Raw genomic sequence first — 22395 nt, forward strand, 5'->3', positions numbered from 1 at the left:
GCTCAGCCCTGCTCAGTTCCTTGGCTAAATCCTGACAAAGGAAGCAATTGCAGGAGTGATTTCAGACCCACCAGTGAGTGTCTTACCACACCCCTCTCAAAACCACCAATAACAACAACAACTTTTTTTGCTTTTTAGAACTCTCATATCTTTATCTGCCAGCCCTCTCTCTCTAGAAACTGAACCTGTATAGCCCTCATCTGGGAAGCCTATTCCAAATGACAGGATTTTGCAGGAATCATAACATTCTGTCTTTCTGCTCTTAGTATTCCTACCCCACCTGAGAAATCAGTGCTCAACTAGATAGAGCCTAATATTGCAGATTGAATTGTTTTCCACTATGTTAAGGAAGAATGACCTCACAGCCAGGATAGCTTTTCTGACCAGGGTCAGCTATGTCTGTTTTCTGCTTTGTTCTTCCCCAAAGAGCCTGGAGCTAATTGTACAGTAACAATGTTTAATAATCCATAATGCTTAACACAATGACTTCCCATAATAGATGCTTTACATGAGTGAATGGACAAATGAGCATCCAGTTTTATATATGTAGAAATGGATGTTTAAAATATATACATATATATGTACTTATATATATGTGTATACAAATATAAACTCTCTCTCTCTATAATATCTATCTATCTATCTATCTATCTATCTATATGAAGTAATGGGAACTGTGGTGAAAACCTTGTCTACAGGAGACAGCTATTCCTTGGCCCTAGTCATTTCTTGACACATGAGAACATGGGTCCAGGAATACCAGATTTTCTACCTTTTCAAGAAAAACTGAACACTCAGATTTTTCTGTGAATCTTTTGATATTTTGTTGGGAAGAACCATGGTTCATGCCCATTGCACCTGTGTGGGATAAAACAGATTAACATGTAGTTAAGTCAGATATTAACAAGGGTAAAACATATAGGCCAGTTGTCTCTGTGATTTTTAGTGCTAGCTGAGTGTCAGTATTTCTGGAAAGAAGGGACAGTGGCAAAAATTTCATGTACAAGAGTTATCATGAAAGAAACCAGCTTGATTCTTTTGTTTCTCTGCCACTGTTCTCTTCAGCCTGTGATATGCCACTGCCAAAATAAGAAAATCCAGGAAGTGAGTGCCTGGTGGTGTCAGTAATCTGAGACAGATAATTTGAGTGATGTTGATTGAAGAATAACTGTGGTCTGATAAGAAGATTAGGATGATTTCTTTATTATTTCCTGCCAATGGCTTATTAGAAGAAGAGCCTGGCACAATATGGGATCAATAAACATTTGTTAAACGCATGAATGAATATTGTTCTATATTTATTGAATAAATATTGTTCTATATTTCTAGAAATTTTTAGATAAGGTTCAGTGTTTTTTTTCTGAGAAAATTCTCCATAATCAAAAGGGCCTTACCAGATAAAGTGAAGACATTATGTTAAGTGAAATAGGTCAAGCACAAAAGGACAAATATTGTATGATTTCACTTACATAAAGTATCTAGAATAACCACATTTATAGAAACAGAAATAGAATGGCAATTACCAGGGAGTGGGAGTGTCAGTAATTGAGAGTTGTTTAATGGGTAGAGTTTCAGTTTGGGACATTGACAATGGTCTAGTGATGAATAGTAGTGTTATATGCACAAAAGTGTGAATATACTTAATCCTACTGAATTGTTCACTTAAAGGTGGTTAAAAAATGGTGTTTGGAAAGGCTCCTGTGTTGTTGAAACTGCTCAGTTGTGGGTGCAGCCTTGTACCAGGCAGCGCAATCCTGACCTAAAGTAAATTCCCAGAAGTCTTTCCTAGGCTGTGAATTTGCAGTAACAGGTGTGCACATCCTAGCAGCAGTTTGATGATCATGTATGAAACTGCAAACAGGACAAAAACAAACAAACAAACAATAAGTAAAATGATTAAAATGGTAAACTCTATATTTTACCACAATAAAGAAGTGAATTATCAGAATTGGAAAAAAACACCTTAATCTTCATATGGTACTAAAAGAGAGCCCGCATAGCCAAGACAATCCTAGGCAAAAAGAACAAAGCCAGAGGCATCATGCTACCTGATTTCAAATGATACTACAGGCTACAATAATCAAAACAGCATGGTACTGGTACCAAAACAGAGATATGGACCAATGGAACAGAAAAGAGGCCTCGGAGGCAAGGCCACACATCTACAACCATCTGATTTTTGACAAACCTGACAAAAACAAGCAATGCAGAAAGGATTCCCTGTTTAATAAATGGTGTTGGGAAAACTGGCTAGCCATGTGCAGAAAGCAGAAACTGCACCCCTTCCTGACACCTTACACTAAAATTAACTCCAGATGGATTAAAGACTTAAACATAAGACCTAATATCATAAAAACCCTAGAAGAAAACCTCAGCAAAACCATTCAGGACATAGGCATAGGCAAGGACTTCATGACTAAAACACCAAAAGCATTGGCAACAAAAGCCAAAATAGACAAATGGGACCTAATTAAACTCCAGAGCTTTTGTACAGCAAAAGAAACAATCATTAGAGTGAACTGGCAACCAACAGATGTGAAAAAATTTTTGCAATCTGCCCATCTGACAATGGGCTAATATCCAGAATCTACAAAGAACTAAAACAGATTTACAAGAAAAAAAAAAAAAACCCATTCAAAAGTAGGCAAAGGATATGAACAGATGCTTTTCAAAAGAAGACATTTATGAGGCCAACAAACATATTTAAAAAAAGCTCATCATCACTGGTCATTAGAAAAATGCAAATCAAAACCATATTGAGATACCATCTCACGCCAGTTAGAATGGCAATCATTAAAAAATCTGGAGACAACAGGTTCTGGAGAGGATGTGGAGAAATAGGAACACTTTTCCACTGTTGGTGGGAGTGTAAATTAGTTCAACCATTGTGGAAGACAGTGTGGCGATTCCTCAAGGACCTAGAAATAGAAATTCCATTTGACCCAGCAATCCCATTACTGGATATATATCCAAAGGATTATAAAATACTGGGATTACAGGCATGAGCCACTGAGGCTGGCCTAGTTTTAGATAGCTTTAAACATTGATGTAATGTGGCAAGTCCCATGGCATGGATATTATCTATTGGGATTTGTTTATCAGAAGTACTGCTTCTAACTTTCAGAAGAATATGAGAAGAAAGCATGATGTTCACCTCTCTTTCTCCAACCTCATTTCTAATCACTCCACTTAAGTCCCATATAACTTCATGCCTAGACAATTACATTAGTGTTCTACTTTTAACTCTTTTCTCATTCAGTGTATACTACGCTATTTAATCATAGTGATTTTCTAAAATATAACCTTTTCCTAATAGATTATTTCCTATTTCACAAAGGTCATATCAAGCATGGGTGCTCTTAACTTCCTACCCTTCCCCTACTTCTATAAACATCTCTGCATGCTGTGACCTTGCTTGCTTTCCCTGTTCCAGAAGGAGAGTTTTACACTCCTACTTCCTAGCTAAGGCTAATCCAGTCACCTGTGCTCTGGCTTTCATTCCCTCCCACCTTCTCCAAGACCTACAGCTATCAGCTGTCTTTTCTTTCCTGTGTCTTTAGCTTCTTCCTCTCTTTCAGCTCCTTCCCTCTCACCTATAAACAAGCTCCAGTCATTCACAGTTTGCAAAACAAACAGTACTTTTCTCACCATCCTGAATTTCTCCTTCTATTCATTCTGAAACTTCTTGAAAGACTGAAGTCTGTTCACTTTCTCCACTTTCTTTCCACTCCTACAGGCCCCTGCCTTCCCTCAATTGAAACTGCTCTATGAATGTTACCCATGGCTGCTTAGGTGCCAAATCCAGTAAGCAGTTTTCATTATTTATTTATCCAATTTGTCTGCAGTTTTGACAATGTTGGCTTTTTTTTTTCCTGGAGGAAAGTTTATTATTTCATATATATATATATATATATATATATATATATATATATATATATCTTTTTTTATTACACTTTAGATTCTGGGGTACATGTGCAAATCATGCAGGATTGTTGCATAGGTACACACATGGCAATGTGGTTTGCTGCCTCCATCCCCCCGTCACCTATATCTGGCATTTCTCCCCATGTTATCCCTCTCCAACCTCCTACCCTCCGCTGTCTCTCCCCTAGTCCCCCACAACAGACTCCAGTGTGTGATGCTCTCTTCCCTGTATCCATGTGTTCTCATTGTTCAACACCCACCTATGAGTGAGAATATGTGGTGTTTGATTTTCTGTTCTTGTGTCAGTTTGCTGAGAATGACAGTTTCCAGATTCAGCCATGTTCCTACAAAGGACATGAACTCATCGTTTTTTACTGCAGCATAGTATTCCATGGTGTATGTGTGCCACATTGTCTTTGTTGGTTTAAAGTCTATTTTATCAGAGACTAGGATTGAAACTCCTGCTTTTTTTTGCTCTCCATTTGCTTGGTAAATCTTCCTCCAGCCCTTTATTTTGAGCCTATGTGTGTCCTTGCACTGAGATGTGTTTCCTGAATACAGTACACCAATGGGTTTTGACTTTTTATCCAATTTGCCAGTCTATGTCTTTTGATTGGGGCATTTAACCCATTTACATTTAAGGTTACTTTTGTTGTGTGTGAATTTGATCATGCCATTTTGATGCCAGCTGGTTGTTTTGCCTGTTAGTTGATGCAGTTTCTTCACTGTGTTGATGCTCTTTCCCATTTGGCACATTTTTGGAGTGGCTGATACTAGTGGCTGGTACTGTTTTTCCTTTCCATGTTTAGTGCTTCTGCCTTCTTGTAAGGCAGACCTGGTGGTGATGAAATCTCTCAGGAACAGCTTGTTCATAAAGGATTTTATTTCTTCTTCAGTTATGAAGCTTAGTTTGGCTGGATATGAAATTCTAGGTTGAAGTACTTTTCTCTAAGGGTGTTGAATATTGGCCCCCACTCTCTTCTGGCTTGTAGGGTTTCTGCTGAGAAATCCACTGTGAGTCTGATGGGCTTCCCTTTGTGGGTAACCCAACCTTTCTCTCTGGCTGTCCTTAGCATTTTTTCCTTCATTTCAACCATGTAAATCTGACAATTATGTGCCCGTGGTTGCTCTTCTTGAGGAATATCTTTGTGGTGTTCTCTGTATTTCCTGGACTTGAATGTTGGCCTGCCTTGCTCGATTGGGGAAATTCTCCTTGATAATATCCTGAAGAGTGTTTTCCAGCATGGATTCATTCTCTACGTCACATTCAGGTACACCTATCAAATGTAGATTAGGTCTTTTCACATGATCCTGTATTTCTTGGAGGCTTTGTTCATTTCTTTTCACTGTTTTTTCTCTAATCTTGCCTTCTCATTTTATTTAATTGAGTTGATCTTCAATCTCTGACATCCTTTCTTCTGTTTGGTCAGTTTGTCTATTGAAATTTGTGTATGCTTTGCAAAGTTCTCATTTTGTGTTTTTCAGCTCCATTAAGTCTTTAATGTTGTTCTCTAAGCTGTTTATTCTCATTAGCATTTCATCTAACCTTTGTTCAAGGTTCTCAGTTTCTTTGCATTGAGTTAGAACATGTTCTTTTAGCTCAGAGAAGTTTGTTATTACCCACCTTCTGAAGTCTGTTTCTGTCAATTCATCACACTCATTCTCCATCCAGTCTTGTTCCCTTGCTGGTGAGGTGAGGAGTTGTGATCCCTTGGAGGAGGAGAAGCATTCTTGTTTTTGGTGTTTTCATCCTTTTTGCACTGGTTTCTTCCCATCTTCCTGGATTTATCTACCTGTGGTCTTTTTAGTTGGTGACTTTCAGATGGGATCTCTGGGTGGACGTCCTTTTTGTTGTTGTTGAAGTTATTTCTTTCTGTTTTTTAGTTTTCCTACTAACAGGCCCCTCTGCTGCAGGACTGCTGGAGGTCCACTCCAGACCCTGCTTGCTTCGGGATCATCTGCAGTGGCTGCAGAACATTAATGGTTGCTGCCAACTTCTTCTTCTGTTATCTTTGTCCCAGAAGGGTACCCACCAGATGTCAGCCTCAGCTCTCCTTTATGAGGCATCTCTTTGGATATACGGGGGTCATGGAGCTACTTGAGGAGACAGTTTGTCCCTTACAGGAGCTCAAATGCTGAGCTGTGAGCTCTGTTGTTCCATTAATAGCTGCTGGGCAGGTATGTTTAAGTCTGCTGCAGCAGAACTCATGACCACCTTTTTTCCCAGGTGCTCTGTCCTGGGAAGGTGGGGCTTTATTTATAAGTTCCTGATGTGCTGCTGCCTTTTTTCAGAGATTCCCTGCCCAGCAAGGAGGTAGTCTAGTCATCAGCAGAGGCATTGCTGCCAGCAGAGGCATTGCTGAGCTGCCATGAACTCTGCCCAGCTGCTGTTTGAACTTCCTTGCAGTTTTGTTTACAGAGGTACAGTTAGAACTGCCTTGGTAATGGCGGTCTGCCTCAGTAATGGTGGACTGCCTTGGTAATGGCTGACGCCCTTCTCCCCACTGAACTGGACCGTGCTGGGTCCAGTTGCACTTGCTGCAAAACTTTTAATCCAGAGCATTTTCAGATTGCTGATCTTTGTGGGGATGGGACCCGCCAAGCTAGATCACCTGGCTCCCTGTCTCAGCCCCCTTTTTTTCAGTTGAATGGGTGGCTCTGTCTCATGGGCATTCCAGGCACCAGTCGAAACGGCTGCCTAGATTTGTGAGTTTTTGTGTGGAGACCCGCTGCGCCAGCTGAAACAGCCATGCTGGAAACTCGTGGTGCTTTTCAGCTCCAGAATCTGCTGATCTTTGGGCAGTAATAACTCGTTTGGAAATGTGGTGATCACTCACCCTCTGCATTGTTCTCACTGGGAGCTGCACTCCAGAGCTGTTCCTATTTGGCCATCTTGGATCCCAACTCCAATGTTGGCTTTTAAAATCTTTCTTGCCCTGGCTTCCAGGGAACCACTTCTCTTAATTCTATAATTGTTCCTTCTCCCTTTCCTCTGTCTACCCTCAACTATTGTGCATTCTATTTTGCCCTTTGAAGTCCCTTCTCAGCCTACACAGAGGTGACAATTCCAGTCCAATGACATCACCATAGGCTAATGACTCCCAAATCTCTCCCTCAGCCTCAGCATTCTCCCATTTTCTGAACTCAGTTGCAAACTGAACATATCCACCTGGATGTGCAGCATAATTCCCTTTCCCCTGAGCTGCCTCCTAACTCCTGCTTTCCATAGCTTGGTACCTGGCACTGCCAGCTATCAAGTGCCCATGAAGAAACATGGAAAAGATTCTACTTCTTTTCTAAATACCTAATCCAGTTAGGATTGTGTTGTGTGCATTTCACTGAAGTATCTCTTTAAGACTATTTCCCTTGTCTGTCCTTCCTGGCTCTTTAACTATTTAGCTAATGGTTCTTTAACTATTCACTTCCTCAAATAAGATGGCACCACGTTAAGAATCATATAAAATATTCTTTATTTACCATAAAACTGTTTATAGTAACTTTCAGATCTTTTTAAGAACATCTGGAAATTTAGGCCAGAACTTGATTTTATTAAAAGTTAGAATATAGCAATGAAATAGCACTTCACATCCATTAGGATGGCTATTATTTTTTTAAAAACTAAGAAAATAACAGTGTTGGCAAGGATGTGGAGAAATAGAAACCCTTGTGCACTGCCAATGGAAATGTAAAATGATGCCACCATTGTGGAATGCAGAATGGTGATTCCTCAAAAAATTTAACATGAAATTATCATATGATTCAGTGATCCCACTTTTATGTCTATGCACAAGAGAATTAAAAGCAAAGACTAGAACAGATATTTGTACACCATTGTTTATAAGAGTATCATTCACAATAGCCAGAGGTGGAAATGACCCAAATAACAATCAATGCATAAATGGATCAGTAAAACATGGTATATACATACATACAATGCAATATTTTTTGGCTTTCAAAAAATTAAAATTCTGACACATACTACAACGTGGATGAATGTTGAGGACATTATGCTAAGCGAAATAAGCCAGACACAAATGGACAAATGTGATTCCACTTATCTGAGGTACCTAGAATACTCAAATTTATAGAAACAGAAAGTAGAATAGTGGCTTCCAGGAGCTGTGGGGAAGGGCTAACAAGGAGCTGTTTTTTACTGAGTAGAGTACTATGTGGGATTATAACAAATGTCTTGGAGATGAATAGTGGTGATATTTGTACGACAACATGAATGTATGTAACACCGCTGAATTGTACACATAAAAATGGTTAATATGGTAAATTTTATGTTACATACCTTTTCCTACAATTAAAAAATATTAGACTATATATATCAAATTTTTCAAAACTTTCATTTCTTTAACGTTCTGGGAGAATTTACTGTGTCCTAAATGATACAAGGGGATAGGAACTAACTGAAGCAAGTGATCTCTTGGCAGACTCAGAGACGTCAGTGGGCAATTTGAAATCTCTGGGTGAAAAGAAATGGAGAGGATCCGTAGATGTGAGGGTGATCTGCCGCAAAACCTGCCTTGTCTGCTTGCATCTCTCCAGATGCTCGGCAGTGGAGTGTGGGTTTCTCAGCTTGAACTGGACTCTTCCTACTTCTGTTAAAGGAAACGTTAACACAGTGCACCCAAGAACAAAATAGAACTATTCCCAGGCCAAAAAAACAAAACAAAACAAAACAAATATGTTTAAAACACATGCATTTGTAGAGTAAGTACAAAGCAATCCAAAGGCTGAGTAACAGACAAAAGCAATTCAAGATCAGAACAAAGTCTTTTGGAGCTCTAACAGGGAAATATGTGTTTCATTGTTAAGTGCCAAAGTAAATACAGCATGCAAACCCAAAACTGCTTATCTGTGTGGTTTTCATAGTGTCAATATATATGCAAAGTTCGTTTGACTGCACTGAAAGCCATTAAGGTCATGGAAGTGAAAACAAAAGTCAGACTGTCTGTGTGAACCTTTGGCAAGCAAATGCCAAGTTTCTTCTGCATATTCTGTTCTGAAGAAGTGAGCGAGAGGTGGCAGTAATGGTCTTTCTCTCTCCCCCTCTCTCTCTCTGCCTCTTTCTCTTTCTTTCTCAATTGTAAATTAAAGCATTATTTTCTTTGAGTCCCAGCAAATAGAATTCAATATTACAGTGAAAGTTACCAATGAAAGAGATGTCCTGTTCTTTTAAATATCTATTTACTGTAATGCATATTGCACCATAGTTAAAATGAGAACTTTTTCCTTCTAAATTGACCTGCTTTGAGGAAAATACAGGCAATCCCTTCAAAATTTCCTCCTCCTTGTCAAATCAAAATTGCTTCAGATAAGTAAAGACCACAAGAATACTCACTGTAGCCACATAGAATTAGGATGCCAGAAATAGCAGATCATATATTTTTCTTTAGTTGTGCAACACAGCTTTTTAGTACAGATCAGGAAGCTGCTGAAATGTTAGGTAGATAAGGTTAACAAATTATATTGGTTGAAAAAGGAGCTACTCAGTGAGGTGAATTTGCCTTGGTATTTACGTTTACTTGGCAACTGGGTACTGGAGATTTTTTTGTTTATATATTCTGTTTTGTAGCAGGGGTGGAAAAGTATGGAAATGAAGCAGTGTCAATTTTACAAGCATTTACGGAATGACTACTATATGTGGGGCACTCTGCTAGGTACATTTGTGAGTTACTTAAAGCTCACAAATATTGAGTAATTTCCCCAAGGTCTCATTGCTAATAAATAACAGAACATAGGCCTTTGTAATTCTAAAGTCCATGTTTTTAACCTCTATTCTACGTTACCGCTCAATTACATTTGTTAAAAGGGCAAGGTTCTGTGTTATATATTCCTGTATCTGGACTTCCCTCATACCCCTGGATCAGAGTTCTCCTTTCCCTTTCCTTAGTCCTGTCCTATGAACCAAGACAGTCAAGAGGTCTTATTCATTGACGCTTGTTACAAGTTCCATGCTGCTGCTACTACAGCTACTATTGCTACAGTTAACAGCACTAGTTCTATTATAATGTTACTGTTACTAACAAAGAGAATTGATAAAATGCATTGAGTACTTACTACATGGATGAAACTCTGATAAGAATTTTGCACTTGATCTTAGCCAAAAGGCCAAGATTGCTAGAGATTTTGTAAGTCTTATTTCATGTAACACTTTCAATCGTAGTTGAAGGTGCATGTGGAAATAGACTTTTCTGGGGTTAGGTGCTAGCCTATTTATTCATTAGCTGTGTGACCATGGGCAAGTTATTTAACTTTCTGGACTCTTGATTTCTGCATCTGTAAAAATGGAAATAATAAAAATATCTAAGAGAAGTCTTGGGAAAATTAAATAATGTAATTTAAAGAAATGGCTAGCACACCTGATAAATATTGGCTATAAGTTGTCATCACTATTAATAAAAATACTATTAATAGTTTCAGCCATTGGTAAACTCACTGTCATGTTCATACTTCCAAGCTATCAAGAATTTCATGTTGGTTTATTTTTTATAACTATTTTATTTAAATTTCAGTTCCCTATCTGAAGCCCTGTTTTGATCTGTAGTCCAATTGTCTGGATTCTTAGCACTCTGTTTTATTACAGGGGACTGGATCTTGTCCATAACTGCTGGTTAGTTTCTGGATGGGCTGCTGCACATCACCCACTTTTGCCTAAGATCTCACCTAAGGTAGAGCATGCATCATTATAGTTACAGAGGATTCAAAGATGGAAAGAAATAGTCGTGTCCTAAAACAACTTAAAATCTTTATAAAATCAGAAATATCATATCAAGCATAACTTACACATCTCCTTAGATCCCAGTGGCCTTGCCTCACCTGCCCCCCAGGCCATTAGCTTCTCCTTGGAAGCCTCTGTGGTACGCTTACTCTATTACTCATGTAGTTCTGCTGAATGGAGACAACTAATTGCTTCTCCAAGAATATCAGCCCTCTGCCTTGGTTGCCACTGGGCAACCAGATAAACCAGCCATATGCTCAGAGTCTCTGGCTGCTTCTGCCATTCATGTGTTCAGATGAAACGCTTCACCACAGGGCATGGTTTTTGGCTTCCTGATCAGCCAGATATTACATCTGGAAGTACAAGAAAACTAACTCCCTGTGGGATCAATTTGAGCCAAAGTAGGGAAGCAAGTAGTAATTCTCTCTCCTCTCTCCCTTCCAACCTCAGTTTTCCAGTGTAGCTGAGCAATAAACATAGCAAGAGATTCAGTCTCTCTATGACTTATTTTGAAGCAGTGGCTAGCATGATAACCTTCTATTACTTCTCATCCTTCCCAAGCTCGCTTCCTTTTCCCTTACTCTCACTGCCCTGGGATTGTACCTTCCATACAAAGTTTAATCATTTAATCCATGCCTCAGGGTCTGTTTCCTAGGGAACTCAGGCTAAGAAAAACATGGGTAGAACCATTAGGCACATACTGATAACCTCCCTAATAGAGTTACTAGAAGCACTTTGGGAATCTGGAGGAGGAAGAGAAGATTAATTTAGCTGGACCTTAATACCAAGAATGGTTAATATTTACTACTTGCTAAATGTCAGTCACTATCTAGTGAGCTTCACACATATTATGATTTTCCTCATTTTGCATATGAGTAAGCCAAAGCATAGCAAAGTTAAATAACTTACTCCAGGTCATACAGCCTACTAGTAGAAGAGTTTGGATTCAAATTTTACCATAAAGCCAATGCTCATAATTACTAGTCTTTGAAAATGTTATGCAAAATGCAATGAGAGACTGGGCTCGGTGGCTCACGCCTATAATCTCAGCACTTTGGGAGGTTGAAGTGGACTGGTCCCTTGGGTCTAGGAGTTCGAGACCAACCTCTGGGCAACATGGTGAAACCCCGTCTCTATTGAAAATGTTTTAAAAAATGCAGTGAGTGAAGATAATCAAATTGAATAGACTCTGGAGCTTCAAAATTTGAGACTGTTGAGCCAAAGAATGAAAGGAGAGTCATTAGGCTGAAGAGAAGAGAAGAGATAGAAGAAGGAGGGATCCTGATGTAGCCTGGTGTTCTTCATGATCATTCCTCCTCACACAGACCTCTCACCACAACATTCCCCTTCTTCAACACACACTGCACACTAACATAACTGAACAGTTTTGTCTTCAGGGTTCGCATGTAATCCAGCATTTCCCTCCCACTAACTCTGTTTGCCTAAAAGGAAAAAAGAAAAACATACACTTTGCAGATAAATCCTCTCATTCCACATTAGAGATAAGGAGCTTCTAAAAGCAAATATCAGACTTCGTTTTAGCTATAAATGATGTTATCAAACTCTTTCCTGTTTTGATGGAGGAGGACAGTTAGAAGGCAAGAAAGCCCTGGGTCCCTGAAAGGGACAGAGCAATCTGGAGGCAAGAAAGATGACCTTACTAATTATACGATTCATTCATGGTTCTTCATGGTTCATCTTCATCTGAGACCAAGCAAGAAAGAGCTGGGCATAGCAGTCCTGTGGGGCCATGCTTTAACAAATCATCATGGGAACAGTGATCAGATAATAAACATAAGCGGAGATCTGATCCATGATAGGACATTTATTAAAAATAGACAGAATTCTGTTTGGAATGTCAACTGTTTTAAACAAGGGGAATTGTAATCAGATGCTGGGTATTATGAAGCTTAATGGCTGTTATAGTTCAAATTGAGTTTCAACAAATGTTATTACAAGAAAATATAGAAAGACATCATTTCTAAGCTTAATCTTGGAATGATAGTCAATTTAGTTAAAAAGATATTTGTTATATTTTGTCAGTCAATAATGGATACGATTATAGAGTTCATTTTATAAGGCATAGCCTATACGTGTGTGAGATACTAGGAAACGTCAATATTTGAAGTAAAAAATTACACCCCTCTGAAATGCCAAAGCATAGCTTTTAAAATAAAATTTCCCATGTGTCTTTGTCTATTTAGACAACTATAACAAAATGCCGTGGACAGGGTAATTTATAAACAACAGAAGTTTATTGCTTATAATTCTGGAAACTGCGAAGTTCAAAGTCAAGGCACCAGCAGATTCAGTGTCTGGTGAGGGCTTTGCAGATGACACCTTATTGCTGTGTCCTCACATGGCAGAGGAGACAGAGGAGTAAACAGGCTCCCTCAAGCCCTTTATAGGGGTGCTAATCCCATTCATGAGGGTGAATTCATGAGGCCTCTCCTCCAAGGCCCCGCCTCTTAATGCCATCACCTTGATGGTTAGGTTTCAACATATGAATTTTGGAGGAATACAAACATTCAGACCATAGCATCATATACATTAATTTTTTTTAAAATTTTTTTCCACTTTGTTTCATATCCCTATGTGTTTGATGTTTCTAGTCATATCGCCATTTTGAACAAGGTCAGCAACTTATTAGTGCTGTTCCCTAAGCCTGTGCATCTTGTAGTTGTTCAATACCATGAGGATCCCATGCTAATGAATGCTTTTAATTGCACCCTTTTTTGCAAACATTTGGATATTTGTTTGGCTAAATTTAGTTAACCAAACAGTCAGGGGAAGATCACATGGCTGCATTGTATGACTGTCTTCCATGAGACAAGAAAAACATGATGGTTAAAAGCTCCCCATGGTCCCATAAGCTAATTAAAATAAATTAGAGTCATGCTTAGTAACAATAGGAGATTAATATTTAATTTAAAATCACTAGTTTTAAATTATATTTTTGTGTTTTCCACAGTTCATTAAAATCATTTTTATATCAAATTTGAGTAACATTAAATGTTAGCTTTTCTCTTTTTTGCTATAAAATAATTATCACGGATTGGGTCAGGGGCAGAGTCTCATGCCTATAATTCTAGCCTTTGGGAGGCTGAGGTGGGTGGATCACCTGAGGTCAGGAGTTCAAGACCAGCCTGGTCAACATGGCAAAACCCTTTCTCTACTAAAAGTATAAAAATTCATGGGGTGTGGTGGTGTACACCTGTAATCCTAGCTACTCGGGAGGCTGAGGCACGAAAATCGCTTGAACTTGGGAGGTAGAAGTCGCAGTGAGCTGAGATTGCACTACTGCACTTCAGCCTGGGTGGTGGAGTGAGCCTCTGTCTCAAAAAAAAAAAAATGTATCTCAGGCTGGGTGCAGTGGCTCACACCTGTAATCTCAGTGCTTTGGGAGATAAAAAAGGGAGGATTACTTGAGGGCAAGAATTGGAGTGCAGCCTAACAATAGTGAGACCCCGTTTCTACAAAAAATTCAAAAATTAGCCAGATATGGAAGTGCATACTTGTAGTCCTAGCTTCTCAGGAGGCTGAGGCAGAAACTTCATTTGACCCCAGGAGTTAGAAGCTGCAGTAAGCTATGGTTGTGCTGCTGCACTCCAGCCTGAGCAACAGAGCCAGACCCTGTCATTAAAATAAATAAATAAAAATTATCACAAATTTAGTGTCTTAAAATAATGCAAATTTGTTATCTCACAGTTCTACAGGCCAGAAGTCCAGTATGGGTTGCTTCCTGATGTCTCTAGGAGCAAATCACTTCCTCACTCATTCAGGTGTTAACAGAATACAGTTCCATGTAGTTGAAGGACTGAGGTCCCCATTTTCTTCCTGACAGTGCACTGAGGGCCATTAAATTGGCCATTTAGAGGCCACTGTAGTCGCTGGTTCATGGCCCCTTCCTCTGTCTTAAAAGCCAGCCATGTTGGGTTGAGTCTTTGTTGCATCTCTTTCTGACCACAGCAAGAAAAAGTTTTCTGCTTTTAAAAATGCATGTGGTTCGATTGGATTCACCTGCATTGCCCAGGATATTCAGGACAGATAATCTCACGATCTGAAGGTCCATAAACTTAATCGCATCTATAAATTCCCTTTTGCCATGTAAGAGGACATATTCACAAGTTCCAGAGAGTAGGATGTGGACATCTTTGGGGGCCATTAGTCTATGTACCACACATGAGGAAGCACATGGGTGGTGGAGGGAAGAAAAATTCTACAGGAAAGAACTATGTTTTACGCATTTTTTTTCCTGCAACATGTCTTCCAAACATTGTCCGGGTAAGTGGTTTATAACCCGTAAAATGGCACACTTCCTGATTTATAGCGCATAACTTAACGGTTTACAGTGCAGTTGAAGAAGACATCCATCGTGTAGCATGCCACACTGGCAGTGTTCTCTTTTGTTAGCAGGTCTGTTGGCCTCCCTTATTTAGGGTATTATGCCAACCAGCATCAAGAGCCTCCTGGCTTTCGGACCTCATGGTCTGATGTCAGGATCTTTTTTTTTTTGAGACGGAGTTTCGCTCTTGTTACCCAGGCTGTAGTGCAATGGTGCGATCTCGGCTCACCGCAACCTCCGTCTCCTGGGTTCAGGCAATTCTCCTGCCTCAGCCTCCTGAGTAGCTGGGATTACAGGCACGCACCACCATGCTCGGCTAATTTTTTATATGGTTAGTAGAGACGGGGTTTCACCATGTTGACCAGGATGGTCTCGAACTCTTGACCTCGTGATCCACCCGCCTCGGCCTCCCAAAGTGCTAGGATTACAGGCATGAGCCACAGCGCCCGGCCTGATATCGGGATCTTACAAACTGCTCTAAATGTTCAAGTTGAACTACAGCAGTTCTCCAGAAGTATATAGCCTTTCTGGAGAATCTACTCCAAACAATAGGACAGGCTAATTGTGGGTCTCTCTAGGGGATCAAAGTTACTTTTAGGTGGACTCCAATGAGAATATGATTTAATCCAGTTATTTCTTATAGTCTGATCACCAGACTTTTCTGGTGGTCATTTTTTTTATAGTGGATCCAGACCATCGATTTAAGTTACTAGACTATTGCAGTAACATTCTAACTCATTTCCCTGCTTCCAGTCTCTCCCCACAATATCTTATCCTCTATATTATCAGGACAGTGGAAATTCTCGATGTTTTAGTGTTTAATATCCCTGAGGAATTCACTACACTTCCATTAGAAACAGTGCCTCATAATGGTGGTACTTCTCAACACAAAGTCTGTTAAGTTTATTTTAAAAATCCCAGATGATTCTGAGCCCCCATTACTCACCCCCAAATAATTCTGCAACCTCCTTTTCATATGCTTTAAGGGGGCATGGGATCATCATAATAATAAACCTTTTTGCCTTTAATCCCAGTGACTTGGGAGGCAGGCGGGAGAATCACTTGAGCCCAGGAGTTTGAGGCTGCAGTGAGCCATAATCACGCCACTGCACTCCATCCTGGACAACAGAATAAGACCTTGTCTCTTAAAAAGTAACAAAAATAATAGTAAACCTTTTTATTGTCATTACAATAATGCTTACATGCTTCTTACCATGTGCCAGATATCGTTCTAGCTGCTTTATTTATGTTAATTCCTTTAATCTGTGTAATTGATCTTATTAAGCAATGTTACAGATGAGAGAAATGAGGTTAAGTGACTTGCCCATAGTCGTATAGTTGATAAGTGAGGGACTTGTGACATAAACTCAGATGCTTTACTCTTAACTGCTAAACCAAACTATAACCCAGCACCTTCTGTTCAGAATCCAGAATTATCTATTTGCTAGAACATAAATATTATCATACCTCTACTTTCAAACCTTTCTGTTAAAGATTTTATTAATTTATTTTTATTTTATTTATTTTGAGATGAAGTCTCACTCTGTTGCCCAGGCTGGAGTGCAGTAGCGCAATCTCACCTCACTGCAACCTCCCCCGCCTGAATTCTAGCTATTCTCTTGACTCAGCCTCCTGAGTAGCTGGGATTACAGGCACGCACCATCACGCCTGGCCAATTTTTTTTAGTTTTAATAGAGATAGCATTTCAACATGTTGGCCAAGCTGACCTCAGGTGATCTGCCTGCCTTGGCCTCCTAAAGTGGTGGGATTACAGGCATGAGCCACTGCTCATGCCTCAAGATCCTTTTATTATCCACATCTAACCTCAAAACTGACCCTAATGATTTCATTCTAGTATCCTATCAGATTTGCTTTCATTCATTAAACATGGATTGGATATTTTGATCTAGGTATAAAGGCCCTACAAAGTACAGCAGAGAAACAAAGAAATAATAATCACAAATAGAGAAGGGAATTAATTTATTGAAGCTTTATGTGTCAGGCACTGTGCTGTTGCATGTATTTACCCCTTACGGCTGGGATAGCAGTGGTACAACTGGGATTCAGATTCTGGCCTGTCTCCAAAGCTCCTGGTTTTTCCATGGTACCAGAGGTTTTCAAAATTTTTCTTTCCTGTCAAGAAACTTATTATTGAAATGGAAATAAGCCAAATAGAAATAAGCAGAACTTCTCTGATTAATCAGATGTGAAGCCCAGAACCCTTGCCTACCTCCATCCCCGGGTCTCTGACAGGACACCACAGAGCTCAGTTTGGAAACCATGCACTTCACAATGCTGCTTTCTTTGGTTTTGTCTTTGAACAACGTACAAAATGCAATAGTGTAAATAGTGTAGGATGTGCAGTGCCAGTGCATTTTGGGAACTAAAAACAAAAGGGGGAACCAGAACTAAATTTTATAAAAGAAAAGTAATTTCCACAGAGAAGGTTACATTTGACCTGCGTCTTAAGAATGGGTAGGGGTTTTCCAACAAGAGAATGAAGTATGAACTCAAGGCAAACACAGCAGCATAAATACTCTGACCAAGTATGGAATTCTCATATCACATTGCCTTTAAAAACCAAAATGGAAACTTGGTACCTGGACAGTGAAATGTGGTGAAAAGAGAGTAGGTTGGAAGACAGGGGACTGGAACTAGACATACTGGACTAGCTATTTCAGTGCCTTGTTCTTCATCTTTTCATGTATGAATTAAGAGGATTTCACTAGGGACCAATAAAACCTCCCTCAAGCCATAGAAACATCATTCTGTAGATCATATACAATTTCTTTTCTGCTATCTTAACTGCAAATGTAGAAGAAAAACTATTACAAGTGTCATGATTAAGAGCTTGGGTTCTGCTACTCACTTGTTCTATGATTCAGAGTAAGGTTCTAACTACACTGTGCTGGAATTACCCTAGTTAACTATATAAGGTTGTTGGAAAAAGTATGTTAACGCACATAAAGTACATTGCCTGGTATATATCAAGGGCTTAATGAGTATTAACTATAATTATATGTGTGTGCACACATAATACCTATGTACATCTACATGGGCAGAATTTTTAAAAGATTCACAGAATATGTAGACTTCAAAAACGCAACAAAACAAGAAATGTCTCTTTGTGATCTTAACTAGAAGCAATTGTTTTCAACATGAAAAACTGGACTTTTCTTTTGCTGAAAATGTTAAATTTGTTTTTTTAATTGACAAATAATGATCGTACGTATTCAGAGAATATATAGTGATGTTCAGATCTATATAATGAATAGTGATCAGTTGAGGGTAATTAGCATATGCATCATCTTAAACATTTATCATTTCTTTGTGTTGAGAACTCAATATCCTCCTTCTAGCTATTTGAAACTATACATTCTTGTTAATTATAGTCATCCTGCAGTGATATAGAACACTAGGATTTATTCTTCCTATCTAGCTATAATTTTGTATCCTTTAACAAATCTCTCCCTGTTCTTCCCTTTCTCCTACCTTCCCAGACTCTAGTATCCCCTACCCTGCCTTTTACTTGAAAAAGTGGACTTTTACTTATTGCTTTCACTTTAGGCCAAAAAACTGAAGGAATTGCATCTTCTTATCTGTCTTTTGCTCTCTTATAACTTAGGAAGACTTATTTTCATTATTAGAATTTATTTTCTAGATAGAAATTATTCAACCTCAAAAACTCCATATTTAAAGGTCTATTTCGGTTGAATTCAACAAGAAAAAATAATGATAATAGCTCTCATGTTTAAAATACATATGTGTCAGGCAATTTTAGACACTTTACTCAGATTATCTCATGTATCCTCACAACAATTCTATGAAGTAAAGATTCTTATTCCCGTTTTACAAATGAGCAAATGGAGGCAGAGAGGATTAAAGATTCTGCCCAGGTCATGTGACTAGGAATTGCAGAGCCAGAATTCTGTCCCAAGTCCTGCCTTGGGACAGTCATATTTGGCTTTCCCACCTGCAGTACAGGACCCAAGCTGCTTTCTGAGGAGAGCCAGGAGCTGCCTGGAGAATAACACTTGGTCCTGTTCTATCAGTAGTTTCCAAATATGACTAATGATCTAGATTCTCGGGATACCCAAATGTCCTTCAGCAGCTGGGAGAAGAAACAGAATGTGGCATATCCACACAATGGAATATTTTTGGCCATAAAGAGGAATAAAGTACTAATTCATGCTACAGCTTGGATGGACCTTGAAAACATTATGCCAGATGAAAGAAACCAGTAAAAAAAATACCATGTAATGTATGATTCCATTCATATAAAAGTCAAGAACAGGGAAATCTATAGAGACTAAGATGGTTGCTTAGAAGTCGGGGAACAATACAGGAATAGCTAAAGAGAATGGGGTTTTTTTTGAGGTGATAAAAATGTTCTAAAATTGACAGTGCTGATGGTGACACATATGTGGGAATATACTAAAAACTATTGAATGATATGCTTTAAATGGGTGAATTATATGGGATATGAATTAAATCGCAACACAATTGTTTTTAAGAAATTATCTGGGACCTTTTAAAAAATGCTGATTCCTGGCTTTGCGTCACCCCACCCACACCTCCATCCCAACTCCTGCTTCTGAGATTCCAATTCAATAAATTGGACTGATTCTCTGAAAATTTGTATTTTACCAAGTGCCCCCAGTCATTCTTGTGATAATGCATGTTTGGCTGTTACTGTTCCAGAAATGGGTTGGGCTGGCCAAGAATTAACCCAGGACTAGACCAAACATGTTGAAACCCAGAATTTCTGGATGGACCTGGCTCTTTATAACTGGCATGATTTTTAGGATGGCCGATGGTATACTTGAGTGACTCAGAGTAGGCCAAAGTCACTGAATACCAAACATCGCAGAGTTGGCTTGGGCACTTTTTCCCCGCCCCCGGAGTAAAGCAGTGTCCAGTGAAATCTGGAAGAATATTGTTTCACCAGAACATCTTGAGATTCCCGTACAGCAAGCTTTTTCCTTTTTGCATAATTTTGGTGATCCTTTTTGCTCCATTTTAAGTGAGTTCCCAAAGTTCTTCCTCAGCTGATTTTTTTATATGACAAGTTAATATAGTATCTCATTTCTGAGAGATGGAGATAAGGAATGAAAAGATTAATAGAGAGAAAGCTAGCCAGCAGCAGTAGCTCATGCCCATAATCCCAGCACTTTGGGAGGCCAAGATGGGCGGATCACAAGGTCAGGAGTCCGAGACCAGCCTAGGCATCATGGTGAAACCCTGTCTCTACTAAAACTACAAAAATTAGCCAGGCGTGATGGCAAATGCCTGTAATCCTGGCTACTTGGGAGGCTGAGGCAGGAGAATGGCTTGAAACTGGAAGGCAGAGGTTGAGGTGAGCTGAGATCACACCACTAGACTCCAGCCTGGGTGAAAGCAAAACTCCGTCTCCCCACTGAAAAAGGAAAAAAAAAAAAAAAAAAATATATATATATAGAGAGAGAGAGAGAGAGAGAGAGAGAGAGAAAGCATGTCAACTCCAGGAGAAGGAATTATACTGAGAAAGAAGTAATGACAAAAGTTTAGTGTCTAAAATTTTATATTTTAATGACAGGTTGGCTAAATGATCAGACTTAAGGAAATGACGCTAAATTAAAAGAAGATGAAATAAATGAGCTCCTAACTAATTGTTAACCGTATTTCATGCTTATATAGACTAAACCAGGTGCATTTCTGGGGTTTTTACTATTCAAATATAAAAATTTGGACCTCCGAAGAGAACACTACATTTTATTGTTCCAAAATTACAAATGCTTTTGAGTATCTTTAGAATGTGATATACTTTTTCTGACCAAACAACATTACTTCTTAGTTAAGGCCCAATGTTACAATTTGACCCCTTCTGGCAAATTAAATACAATTATGCAAACTACTAGGATTTGGGCCTAATCTAATTAATACGGTACATATGAAGCAGATAATAATTTCCCTGGTGGAAAACTAGATTGTCTAATTTCATGTTTGAAATGTGATTTAGAAAAACATTGTATTATGTAAGAAAGATTTCATTACGTTATATATTCTCTTTACTCAGACCCATAATGAACATGTTTAGAAAAATAAAGCCAAACCTGGAATTGTCAAATGATGACATCTTGTTTCAGAAATTTAAAATTACAAAATAAGATATTCCATGAAACTAGAAAAATACTCATTCCATTTAGGGATGAATGCTTTTTCTCTAATAAAGTACAAACATAGCACTACTATAATTTTTGTCTTTCTATAGCCACAAGCAGTACCAAATGTGATTTAATGGAGATAACTCTGTTCATTTAAACATAAAAGCTTAAGGGTTTAAAATTGACCCAGATTAAATGCATACCAGTAAATTCCAATCACAAACTTTCTGGATGATATTTATAATCCTGAGATTGAGTGCATGCTTTTTAAAATGTCTGAATCCCATTAGCATTAATCAGTGCTGTATGTATGCCCTGAGCAGAAATCAGGAAAGAATTCTTTTTCGTGCCCCCACCAAAAAAACCTAAAGAAACTATCTGTTTCTTATGGAAAAAAAGAGAGTTTTTTTCCTTTTTTCGTACAAAAGTCAAGTCTGTATGCAAGCGAAGTCCTAGTTTAATAATATTGAATATTAGTCTTTCATCTGAAGGAAGTGCAAAGGGTTTAGCAAGACAAGGAGTTTTCTCAGGCCTGTGTCATTTCCAAGTGTGTGAACATAGTGTTTGCTCATTTGTTCTTAGCTCCTGGGGGAGACTGCCAACAAGCAGGCCAGCTCTCAAGCTGTATTGTGCAAAGATTTCTAGCCCACAGGAGTTGGATTTTTTTTCCACAGGTAAAAAAGTCAACATCATAAAACTCTCTAAACACATGCTGGAGAGTAACAACTTTTAGAAAGCAGTAGCCTGTGTTGTTACTTATTTTTAGCAGAGAAACATCAATTTGGCTGTTAAAGAGAAAAGTTCTGTTGAGAATTCTAAGCTATATTTTCTACTCTGCTTCTAACCCTATAATGACAAATATATTCCTGAGAAATAAAGCAGTAGAAGCAGTGTTTGCGTTGTGAGTTTATGGGAGGCCGAGGCAGGAGAATTGCCTGAACCCAGGAGGCGGAGGTTGCGGTGAGCCGAGATCGCGCCATTGCACTCCAGCCTGGGCAACAAGAGTGAAACTCCGTCTCAAAAAAAAAAAAAAAAAAAAAAAAAAATTTATTGCGCTGGGTACCCAATTGATGACAAATATGAAAGTAATCAAGTTGTAAAAGCAAAGATTAAAATGGCTTACTAAATGCTACATAAGAAATACAATGTCAATATACTTACTATAGGGGTACCCATATCTAGTTTTTACACTTAATCTAATTTTTATCTCACACCAAATATTGAAAAGGAAAAACATAGCATTTGTGTACCCATAA

General features: G+C 38.8%; 1 non-coding gene across 1 annotated transcript; it reads left to right on the forward strand.

Annotated features, from left to right (window-relative positions):
* The first annotated feature begins 1679 nt into the window (after positions 1-1679).
* LOC135272618 (small Cajal body-specific RNA 16) lies at positions 1680-1863 on the forward strand. Its single transcript, XR_010340635.1, has one exon. It is a non-coding gene; the product is annotated as a small Cajal body-specific RNA 16 (non-coding RNA).
* The last annotated feature ends 20532 nt before the right edge of the window (positions 1864-22395 follow it).

The sequence above is a fragment of the Aotus nancymaae genome, unplaced genomic scaffold (assembly GCF_030222135.1).
Source record: "Aotus nancymaae isolate 86718 unplaced genomic scaffold, 86718_ANA_hifiasm-v0.15.2.pri h1tg000117l, whole genome shotgun sequence".
NCBI classification, from domain to species: domain Eukaryota; kingdom Metazoa; phylum Chordata; class Mammalia; order Primates; family Aotidae; genus Aotus; species Aotus nancymaae.